We start from the raw sequence: 11294 nt of genomic DNA, 5'->3' as shown, positions 1-11294 counted from the left end.
AAGTGGGCCACCACTTCAGAAGAGCACCCTCCTCCCTTGCAGGGGGTGGACAAGAAGTGAAGAGACCTTCCTGTGCTTCTAGAATTCTCCCGAGGGGCCCTGGTGGAGAGGTGGGCCCAGCCTCCTGCCCTGCAGGCTCTAATGTCCAGGCGGGTCTGGGCTGCCCCACTGGGGTCTTGCCAAATGGAGAAAACCGCTCTACCCAGCGGGGCAGTGGGATGGCAGTGACCCTGATGTTTCAACTGAACCCAGAAAAACCTTCACTCCAGCCAAGTTCTTCCTGAACTTCTTCCATAAAAGGACAGGAAGCCAAGGTGAACCATGAATCAAGAAAAAAAATGTCTGCCTTCCCACTGAGAAGGGAATTTGGAAATAGCAAGCGAGAACAAGTGAGGCAGGAGCCCAGGCTGGGAAAGATACTGCGGCTCTCACAGAACAACCCAGCTCCCCACCAAGGCAGGCCATGGCCTCCTGCTGTGACCCCACCCTCTTTCCATTCCCTCCAGCCTCACTGTTAGTGGTATGGGTGACCCCGTGGCTAGTGGTGTGGGTGGCCTCGTGGCTAGTGGTGTGGGTGGCCCCCATGGCTAGTGGTGAATGTGGCCCCATGGCTAGTGGTGTGGGTGGCCCCGTGGCTAGTGGTATGGGTGGCCCCATGGCTAGTGGTGTGGGTGGCCCCATGGCTAGTGGTGTGGGTGGCCCCCATGGCTAGTGGTGTGGGTGGCCCCATGGCTAGTGGTGAATGTGGCCCCATGGCTAGTGGTGAATGTGGCCCCGTGGCTAGTGGTGTGGGTGGCCCCATGGCTAGTGGTGTGGGTGGCCCCCATGGCTAGTGGTGAATGTGGCCCCGTGGCTAGTGGTGTGGGTGGCCCCGTGGCTAGTGGTGAATGTGGCCCCGTGGCTAGTGGTGTGGGTGGCCCCGTGGCTAGTGGTGAATGTGGCCCAAGGTACAAAGGCCTTGAACTGTGGAAGAAAAAGTGTACTTTTCAGGTACTTCATCAGCACAGGGAAAACCATGGCCCTGACAGGAGTAACCCTGGAGCTTCCAGAGTCCCACAGAGTGAAACCCAACCTCAGTGGGTGCTGAGAGCCTTTACCAGGTGCACGAGGGCAGCCCGGTGATGGGGGGTGGGAAGCGCAGAAGAGACAAGCTCCTCCCCTGCAAGGACGAGTCTCCTCACGCACCAGTTTGCGCCCAAGCTTCCAAGGCTGCCTGTCGTTCTGCAGATTAAGAAAATAGAAAAAGACTAACAGAAGAAAAACACCAAGTAAAATAATGAATACAAGATAGGAAGTTTACAGAAGGTTTTTTAAGGGCTAGAGAAAAAAATTGTTAAAAGGAATAAAAATTTTTAATGAGATTATTATTTTAAACGGTAGAATTTGGAATAATAAAGTAAAACAGACATTTAAGAGGGACGATTAGAAGTCAATGAGCTCTAAATGTTAACAACACAACGTAAGCACCAAAAGACAAAAAATCACTGAGATGATGTGTTTACAACGTAAATGCAGACGGTTTTGAGGATAAAGAACAAGAATAAAAATACAAAAGCTATAAAAATAAGATTTCTGGAAAATGTTTTCAAAGCAAAATAAAAGCAAAAGGCTTGGGAATTAGAGCCACGGCAGAGGGGAAGGGAAAGCACAGGAGGAACTACTTCAACACAAATCAAGGTAAGAAAACAAGCCGCTTCCTTCACGAGGTGACGCGCCAGCTGGAGCGGAGAGCCACGAGTGTCCCCTCGGTAACTTCCACCGAGATTTCCTCTTCACCCTGAAAAGCTAGTTCAGGAGTTGGGCTGATAGCTTACAAACACACGAGGTCATTGCTTGTATACTCTTTTTTGGGCTAGATTTCTAATTTAATTGCGTGAAAGTCAGAGAATATGATTGTGCTACTAGTGAATCAGTGTTTATAAATGTTCAAAGTGTGCCTGGAAATACCGTGTGGTCTCTCTGTTAGATGCAGGGCTCCCTTTTTACCTAGTTTGTCTTTTTATTTAGTTTAATTGTGCCACTGAAATCCTTCATATCTTTTTTATCAACTTGACCATTCAACTTCCTTACAGATTTTCCTTGTAATTCTATTAGTTTTTGCTTTAAATATTGAGGCTATGCTGTTAAGAACATACAAATTTATGAGTGTTACCTCCTGCAAGAGTGTTCCTTTCTTATTATGAATGTTCTTTTTTTATTCCCTATTAATGAATCTTTGCCCTAACATTGATCTATTTAATTTTTCCAGTTTTATTTCCCAGTTTAACTTTTTATTATTCTGTGTCATTTCTCATGTCTCTTATAAATAGGACAAAGCTGAATTTAATTTTTAAGAATCAACTCTGGAAGTCTCTGTCTTTTAAAAGGCCTTCAACTATTTACTCTTATTGTGATTACTGATCTATTTGGAAATATTTCTACCACCTTCTTCTTGTGGCTTTAGCTTATCATGTTTCTTCTGTCTTTCTTTCTTCTTTTCTTTGTTAACTTCCTTTAAATTTCAACAATGTTCTCTTAATTCCACCCTATTTCGTTTGCTGCTTGGGAAGGATACCTTTCGTTTTGTCCTTTTAGTTTTACTCTTCAATTTTTAACAATCATAATTAGCCATAAATAATAAAATTAAGTTTATTCAGTGTCTTTCTTCTCCTTTCAAGTGAAACAAGAAACTCAACATGCTCAACCGCCCCTGGGAACACCCCTCCTAGTGAATACTGTCTAGAACTTCAGTTGCACTTTTTTAAACAGACACACAAAAATTAGATTTCTTCTCATGGATTACCTTTGGTAAAACACACATTTCTAATTACCTGTATTCACCGTTGCCTCTTAGATCCCACTCCTCCCCTCTTGGTTCTCTTTTCCTCTGTTTGAAATACATCTGTGTTACTTCTTTCAGTGAGGATCTGCAGGTGGTGAACTCATTTAATCTTTGCCTGAAATTCTATTTACTTTGCCCTCATTCATAAATAACATGTTTAGCTAGGTGCAGAATTCTAGATTGTCACTTATTTTTCATCAGCTCTTCAAAGATACCACTCTAGTGTCTTCTGACATCTCCGGTTGTGAAGCAGATGTCTGATACCATTTTAATTATTGTCTTTATAGGATTATTGTTTACTTTTTCTAACAGCTTTTAATATTTTATCCTTATTCTTGATATTTAATGTTTCACTATAATACATCTAAGTATGAATCTACTTTTATTTATTCAGTGTACACTTTTAATCTGAGAACCAATGTCTTTCAATTCTTAAAAACTCTCATCAATACATCTTTAAATTTTACTTTCCCCATTGACTCACTTCTTATTTTCTTCTATTCTATGATTATTGGAGCCCCTTGAACTCCCTTCTGTGATTCTTAACTTCTTTCATACCTTATGTATCTTTTTCTCTCCATACTACATTCTGGTAATATTTCCAACTCACCAATTTTTTTGGTCAACTGTGTCTAGTGTAGCATTTATTTCTTATGAGTCTTAAAATTTCATTTATTACTGTTTCTATTTCTAGGATTTCTAGTTGGTCCTTTTCTGTGTTCATCTACTGGTGTTTTATTTCTGCCTGCTTTTCATTATGTATTATTCATCTCTTTTTCATTTTTCATTTTATCATTATTCATCTTTTAAATAAATGTTCTCTCCTTGATCCCTCTGCAGATCCAGAGATGTAATGGCTCAACACAATAGCAGCTGCCTGGTTATGCAACAGTCTTGTGTGGGTGAACAGGCTGGGAAGCCAACTCTACTCCAAGGGGTCACCGAAGGACCCAAGCTGATGGAGGGTCTGCCCTTTTCCATGTGTGCTTCCAAGGTTACAATGGGTGTCTCTATCCCAGTCAGCTTGTAAATGGAGAAAGCATTTGGGAGGGTGCACGTGGGAAGATTTTATGAGTCGGGTATGCGGCAAGTGGAACTCCCATTTCTACTCATACTTCCTTGGCTGGGACTCAATCGTATGGTCGTGCCTAACTGCAAGGGAGGCTAAGAAACGGAGTCTAGCTGTGTGCGCAGCAAGAAAAGGAGTGCTTGTGACCAACGGGTCTCCTCCTGTTGTCACTGTGCCCACAGCGAACTGGTCTCCAAGCAGTTTCTTTTGCTGCTGGTCTTCCTTAGGCTTCCTTTTCAGAGCGTTTAGGAATTTCAGGGAATTCCAGTTTGCAGGCTCATCCTGAGTGGAAGCCTCTCTCCCCTCTCTCTCTCTCCTTCCACCACCTGCTGCTCCCTGCCTAGCCGTCTGGCGGTCACCTCTGCATGCCCCTCCCTCAGGTCTCCCGATTTTGAAACCAATATGCTATCGATGACTCAGGACTTCCATGTTACAGTGAATGAGGTATCTCAGATCTGTCATCGAGGCAGCAGGCAGCCTGGCCCGGGTCCTGGTTTCAAGGCTGGGCCTGCTTCCTCCCATCTCCCTGGTATTCGTATAAGCCAGGGGCTGGGGCCCCAAACAGAATAAGCGATCAGCAGGACGTTCTTCTAGCTTCCATCACGGCAGGAGACCCACCCTAGCACCTAGGTTCATGAAATGTGAAGTGCTTTTACTGCCCGTGACTGCAAAATACCAACTCCCATCCAGTGTACCTGCTTCAGGACCTAAGCCCAGAAGAACCAAGACTTCAGTACATCTTCTTAGTTGTGTTTCTGTTATGCTTTTGGACCACGGAAACTTTGTCATTTCAAATACGTCTCTGATCTGTCAAGGTCTTATTGTTTGGTGTTCTCTATCACTGTTACGTAACTTGGGGGGAGGAGATTTATTACAGGAGGTGTAAATTTACAATATCACCTAGACCTTGGTAAAAAAAAAAAATCTGAAAGTCCTTGAGGGAAGAAGTTGAAAAGGTGAGTGGAGATTAACTGAAAGAGGATCAGCAGTGCCAGCGAGCCCAGAGGCCCTCCCTGTTGGCCTCCTGCTGTCATTTCAATGTCCTGCATCCATCCATGGAGAAGTAAAAAGCAGAGATAACATGATGCTTTTACTCATAAATCCAGAGGATCCTCCTCAACTCATAGATGTCTCAGCTTTTACCTATAAGGGCAGGACACAGTCTTTACACAAACGGCCCCAGGGCCCCAGGACAAGGTAAGTGGTAGTTATTCTGGCTCACGACAAACACATGCCCAGTGTAAAGTGGCCACGTGGACGGCGTAGTGGGTGAGAGCATGGGCTCTGGGGCCAGGCAGCCTGGGTCCAAACCCAGTCTGTGCCACTTGTGACCTACGAGAACTTGGGCAGTTTGGGAGCTTCTGTGAGCCTCAGTCTCTCATCTGCAAATTAAGGATAATAATAGTATCTTCCTCAAAGTTTCATTTATATCCAAGGACTAAATATTTGCAAAGTGCCTTGTCCAGGGCAAGTGCTATGTACATTCTTGTTAAATTAAAATACATAAGACGTGGGATTTTCCTTCATTACCTGGTCATCTGATCCTCTGTCAGCCATGACCCGTGACTAGTAGGCATCTGTATCTGTGGTCTAGACTTTCTCCAGAACCCTGCCTATGGTCTGTCTCTACTTGGTTGTCCCACCAGCACCCAAGCACAGCAAGTCCAAAACTAAGTTACCTTGTCTTGCAAATCTGCTTCTCCTCCCACGCTTCCTTCTCGCTCAACAGTATCATCATCCACACCCAAGGAAGCCCGCAGTCCCCGAGAGCCCACTCCCTTCCTCACCCCCCCAAACCACCAGCTTCCTTGCTCCTCTGACACACTAGCCTCCCCTTCCAACGAGACCACACCTTGATTCTGTTCCCCCTTTGTACCCGCCCTCTGCTTTCCAGCCCCGCTACCGCTTGCTGCCTAGGTCCCAGCATCTTTAAGAAGTAAGAGGGGAGAGTGGATGCTGAGGTAGCAACAACAACGTCCACTAAGGAGCAGCACAAACACGCTCCTGTTACTGAAAACGAACAACTCTCCTGCCAGCAACCATGTCGAACTGAAGGCAGGGCCCCTGCACCATCTTTCCCGTGATGGGAAGCTCCGCTCCTCGTGCTAGAGCCGAAGGACAGCGCAGCCTGACTGCTGAGAGAAGACTGATTACATAAACAGCCGCCACGAGCAGGAAACTGTGTGAACAAGGCCTTGGAGCAGAGCCCAGGGCTTACATCAGGGCAGAATAAAGACACTCTGAAATCACAGCCTAGCTCAGTCCCCCCCCCGTTTTCCCTTCTCTGTGTAATTATTTGAATTAGAAAGTATGTAAACTTAAAATGTTAACGATATCAACAAGCTCCTACTTCAGAGTGATGGACAAATTTTCATCCCACCAAAATGCTGGTGGATGCAAGTGTCTCCAGACCTGGGCCGACACTGGATATTACTGGACTTGAAAGTTCTGCCAACCTGACAGGGAAAACTGGCATGGTTTGCATTTCTCTAACTGTGAATAAAGCTGAACACCTTCTCGTATGGTTAAGTCATTTTCATCTTTCCCTATGACTGCCTATTTATGCCCTCTGTGCACCCGTCCCTCATGGAATGGTTAATCTTTCTCTTACTGATTTGTAAGAGCTCTTTGTATATTGAGACAATTAACTGTTTGTAATATGAATTGCAAATATTTTCTCTAATTCTGTCTCTTTTTTTCCTTTCTTTTTGTGGTAGACTTTTCCAGACAATATTTTCTTGTTTCTGTGTCATAAAACACAGTAATTTTTCTTTATTATGCATTGGTTTTATGTCTTAGGGCTTTGAAGACTTTAAGAATTAAAGTTTGCATGGAGAACTTTACTGGTGCCCGCTGGCCCTGACACCCACCCCAGCAGCCCGGCTTCCATCCCCATGATCTGAGCCCTTCCTCCAGCAGGGCTGACACTCCACGAGGCCTTTCTTGATCACTCGTTTGTCACAAACTGAGAGCCTGTCCTATGCCAGGTAGTGTTTTGTCTCTGGGGATAGAAAAGATTCAGAGACGAGTAAGACTTGGCCCCTGTCCTCCAGGAGCTCAGAGTCTAGTCATGCAAACAGTACGTTGCATACAGTGTATGATAAAAGTCTGTACAGGGTAAAGTGAGACCAAAACAAAAGGAAACAAGCCAAAAACTTTTTATAGAGGCGGTGATTTTGATTTGTCTTGAAGGTAGAACAGGTTGCCAACAGGTAAACCACGGGTGGATGGAGGAAGGGCACTCCAGACAGAGGGACCGTGTGAGTCCAACAGGGGACCACAGCAATGGGAAACTGACCACATACAGGGAATTAGTCAAATAAACAAATAAAATGAGAATTATGGGTTTTCCCGCTATTGGAGTAGGAGTTACAAGCGTGGAAAGAGAGAAACTCATTAGAACCCTGCAGTGGTATTTTAGAGCCGGAGACGGTGTGAACGCATGGAGACTGGTGGACACAGATGAAGCCACAGATGAAGATGTAGATACAGATCTCAGGGTAGAAGTCAACACAGATACAAATGCAAACACATACACTGGACACATTCGCTCACTCAGTCCGCTGAGGGAGGCTACAGCAATGACATGAGGCTGCAATAAGAACACTTAGCATCCAGACTTTGGCTTCTAAATATCATCCTTCACTGAAAGGAACCTAGGCTTCTTGGAGAAATGGCTGATTCAACAATCTGAGCCTGGAACATCTGGTTCTACCAGAAAGCGAGGAAGGGCCCCCAAATCAGGGGGCACTTCAAAAGGATACAGAAGCTACAGAAGCCAACTTACAGGGGCTCCCAGTGACCTATCAGGGATAGTCTGAGCATCAAAATAAATAATCACAGGGCACTGAGCAAAACAGGATTCCTGAGTCCATGCTGATACGAATATGTAGATAAATAAATACACTGAAAATTTCACGAGGAAGCACACATTCACATTGTCTAAACGTACTTCCCCACCACGTGCCTACTAAGTACAACAGGAAACAAAGTAACTCCACAGTGGGGAAGTCTGGCAGGTACGACTTTCAACAAGTGATCAAAATAAGCATCTCCAGCGATTAAACGTATTGAAACCACGTACCAGGCGGTAGGATGCACGGGGTGAAACACGGCATCACTTCTGCGCTGCTCTCGCCAAAGACTCAGAACCTGAAGCCAATGAGGACACATCAAATAACCCCAGCTGAGGCACATCCGGTAAAATAACTGGGCTATGTGTGCGCTTTTAAAGTGTCCAAGTCACAGAAGCCAGGGCGTCCGTGAAGGACACTCCTGGGACGAGCAGCAAAACCTGAGCAGAGGCTGGGTGAGACCGCCGGAGGGTGTATTTGCTCACAGGAAACAAACTCTAAGTGATTCTGGTGGATGGGACTTCAGGTGGATGAATCACTCCCAAGTAGCTCAAAGAAAAAAAAGGTTTTATACAGTTTTCCTGTTAATCTAAGATTGTTTCAAAACAAAAAGCAGAAATAAAAGAAAAATTCTTAAGATACAAGGAAGCCCTTGCAGGAAACTTTTAGAAAAGTTCTCTCTCCGCCTGAAGAGATTCTGGGAAACACTTCTTTCCCTTCTGCACAGTGGCAGGCACTGGGGTGGGATCACAGCAGTCCGGTCACCCAACTGTGAGCCTGAGGGGAAGGCAGACCGCGAGGGAGGCCCCCAGGCGCCCGGGCCCGGAGTAGCCAGCCTGGAGCCCGCCTTCTTCCAAACCTGGTCACGGGAGTCACTGCAACTGCTTACCAGCTAAGCTAGTCATGTTGCGTTTTCCATTATTTTCCCCCAAGTTCCCTGACTGACCCACAGTCACTGCAAAAGGACACCAGGGCCCTGTAGCGATGACCCTCACACCCATCACAACAGATGTCGCCGCTCCCGGGTAAATCAAGTGGCACCTGTTCACCAACACGGACCGCAGGAAAACGTGTGTCCTGGGTGTCTCCCAAAGCCCTCTCACCGTGACGTTCAGATCCCGAGGGAAAGGCAGAGCAGAGAGCGGAGGAGCGCGCTTAGCTTATCGCAGAGGGTGAGTCCTGCCAGCAAGACAGGGGTGAGCACCGAGCGAGCAATCACACAACGAAGTTGAACAGAGTCCGAGAGAGCGTCACAGGCTGCAAAACCTTTCCCCAGTCTTTCCTTTCCTGCTTAAAAACCTGATGTGGTTCTATTTACATTTCTATTCATTTTTCTCCTCTGGTTCAATTTTATTTTTTTCTTCCTCAGAAACCTTGAACAGCTGAAGGACAAAGTCTTCTATCCAATCATAACACTCAAGGCCCTTCCTAAGAAGACCCGGAACCACCTTTCTTTCTGTCCTCTCTCTGCATCAACCCTGCTCCCAGCCGCACTGTTCACACGGGGCTGTGCTACGGGCTGAATGTCTGTGTCCCCCGGGGATGCGTATGTGGAAGCCTAACCCCCAAAGTGATGGTGTTGGGGGGTGGGGCCTTTGGGTGACTGATGCCCTTACAAAAGGGCCCGCAGAGCTCCTCTGCTCCCTCCGCCTCGTGAAGACACAGGGAAGTGGCAGCATCCGTGAAGCCAGAAGGGGCCCTGACCAGGCACCGGATGTGCCAGCCTTGATCCTGGCCGTCCAGCAGCCAGAACTGCGGGCATAGAGGTCTGTGATTCATGGAACACCCAGTCTCTGGCATTTTGCTACAGCAGTCCAAACGGACCAAAACAGGCCACATTCCACGGCTGAGAGGGAGTTACAAACACGGAAAGGGAAAAAGCTAGACTGAACCCTGAGGTGTTGTTTGGGATTGAAGACTGGTGCGAACTCACAGATTTCAGTGCACACAGATGGGTATGGACGTCGATGCAGACACAAATGCAGAGATGCAGGAGGGTCTACACCCTGCCCACGGAGGGCCCTGGAAGAAGCAATGCCCCAGTAACCAATGAGAATGCTTACCCACCGGAAACACCATAAACTTTTATTTCTTCATGCTTTTCTATGCCTAACCCTTCAGTTTCCTACATTAAAACACCTTTGTCCAAAAACAGACTTACCATATGATCCAGCAATCCCACTTCTGGGCATATAACCAGAGGGAACGCTAATTCAAAAAGACACCTGCACCCCAATGTTCACAGCAGCACTATTTACGATAGCCAAAACGTGGAAACAACCTCAGTGTCCATCAACAGATGACTGGATAAAGAAGCTGTGGTATATTTACACAATGGAAAACTACTCAGCCATAAAAAAGAATGAAGTCATGCCATTTGCAGTAACATGAATGGACCTGGAGATCATCATTCTAAGTGAAGTCAGCCAGAAAGAGAAAGAAAAATACCATATGATATCACTCATATGGGGAATCTAAAAAAAGAAAGCCACAAATTAACTTATTTACAAAACAGAAACAGATTCACAAACATAGAAAACAAACTTACGGTTACCGGGGGAGAAGGGGGTGGGAAGGGATAAAGTGGGAGTTTGAGATTTGCAGATACTAACTACTACACATAAAATAAACAAACAATTTTCTTCTGTGTTGCACAGGGAACTATATCAGTATCTCATAGTAACCTATGAGGAAAAAGAATATGAAGAGGTATGTGTATGTATGACTGAAACATGCTGTGCACCAGAAATTGACACGTTGTAAACTGTACGTCAATAAAAAATTTTTTAACCACCTTCATCATGCTCTGGCTATCAAAATTCCACTGAAATGAAATTACAACACATAGAGCACCAAGTATATGTCATTGACTAGTATTTATCCTGCCTCTCCATCAAAACCAGGCTCAGAAGTCACCTGCCCTGTGAGGCCTCCTCCGGACATGCAGGCAGGTGAACACCTCCTCCTCTGCACAGGGAGTGCTTTCCTCACCCTCATGGACATCAGGTCACCCTCCTCGGCTTTCAGGCTCATCTCCCCACTCTACTGAGAATTTCAGTGGGCAGGGTCCAACTCTTCTTCATCTCCCAGCCCCCAGCAGAGGGCCTGGCAGATATTAGGTGCTCGGTTAAGGCATTTTGAATTAGGAGTCTTTCTCCAGGGACCACACTGAAGCTCCCTGGCCTCCCTGCAGAGCTAACTCCCGCCACTGGCCTCGTTCGCTCTGGGGTCCACCCACAGACGCCGCCATTCACAGGGGATCTGGGACAAAACCACCAGAGCCCTTTGTTCAGCCCTATTTCTGTAGAAGACCATCTCACTTTGCTGAACAGGAGGCTGTCTTCAGTGCAGTGACTCGCCTGCTTAACAGGTCTATCTCAGAAACGTCTGACTTGATGCTTTGCTTTGGCTGCAAAGTAAGCCCTGCTCCGCTTTGACGCTGGAGGTGGCGGATGCATGAAGCAAGTGTTTGCATTTTCATGACGGCCTCCCTGGAGGCTGGCTGGGCAAGCTCCCTGGCGGATGATGAAACTGCCACGTTCTGGCTCAC

Source organism: Vicugna pacos, chromosome 20 (assembly GCF_048564905.1).
Source record: "Vicugna pacos chromosome 20, VicPac4, whole genome shotgun sequence".
Classification (NCBI taxonomy): domain Eukaryota; kingdom Metazoa; phylum Chordata; class Mammalia; order Artiodactyla; family Camelidae; genus Vicugna; species Vicugna pacos.
The sequence above is the reverse complement of the archived record's forward strand: the minus strand, read 5'-3'. Positions refer to the sequence as shown.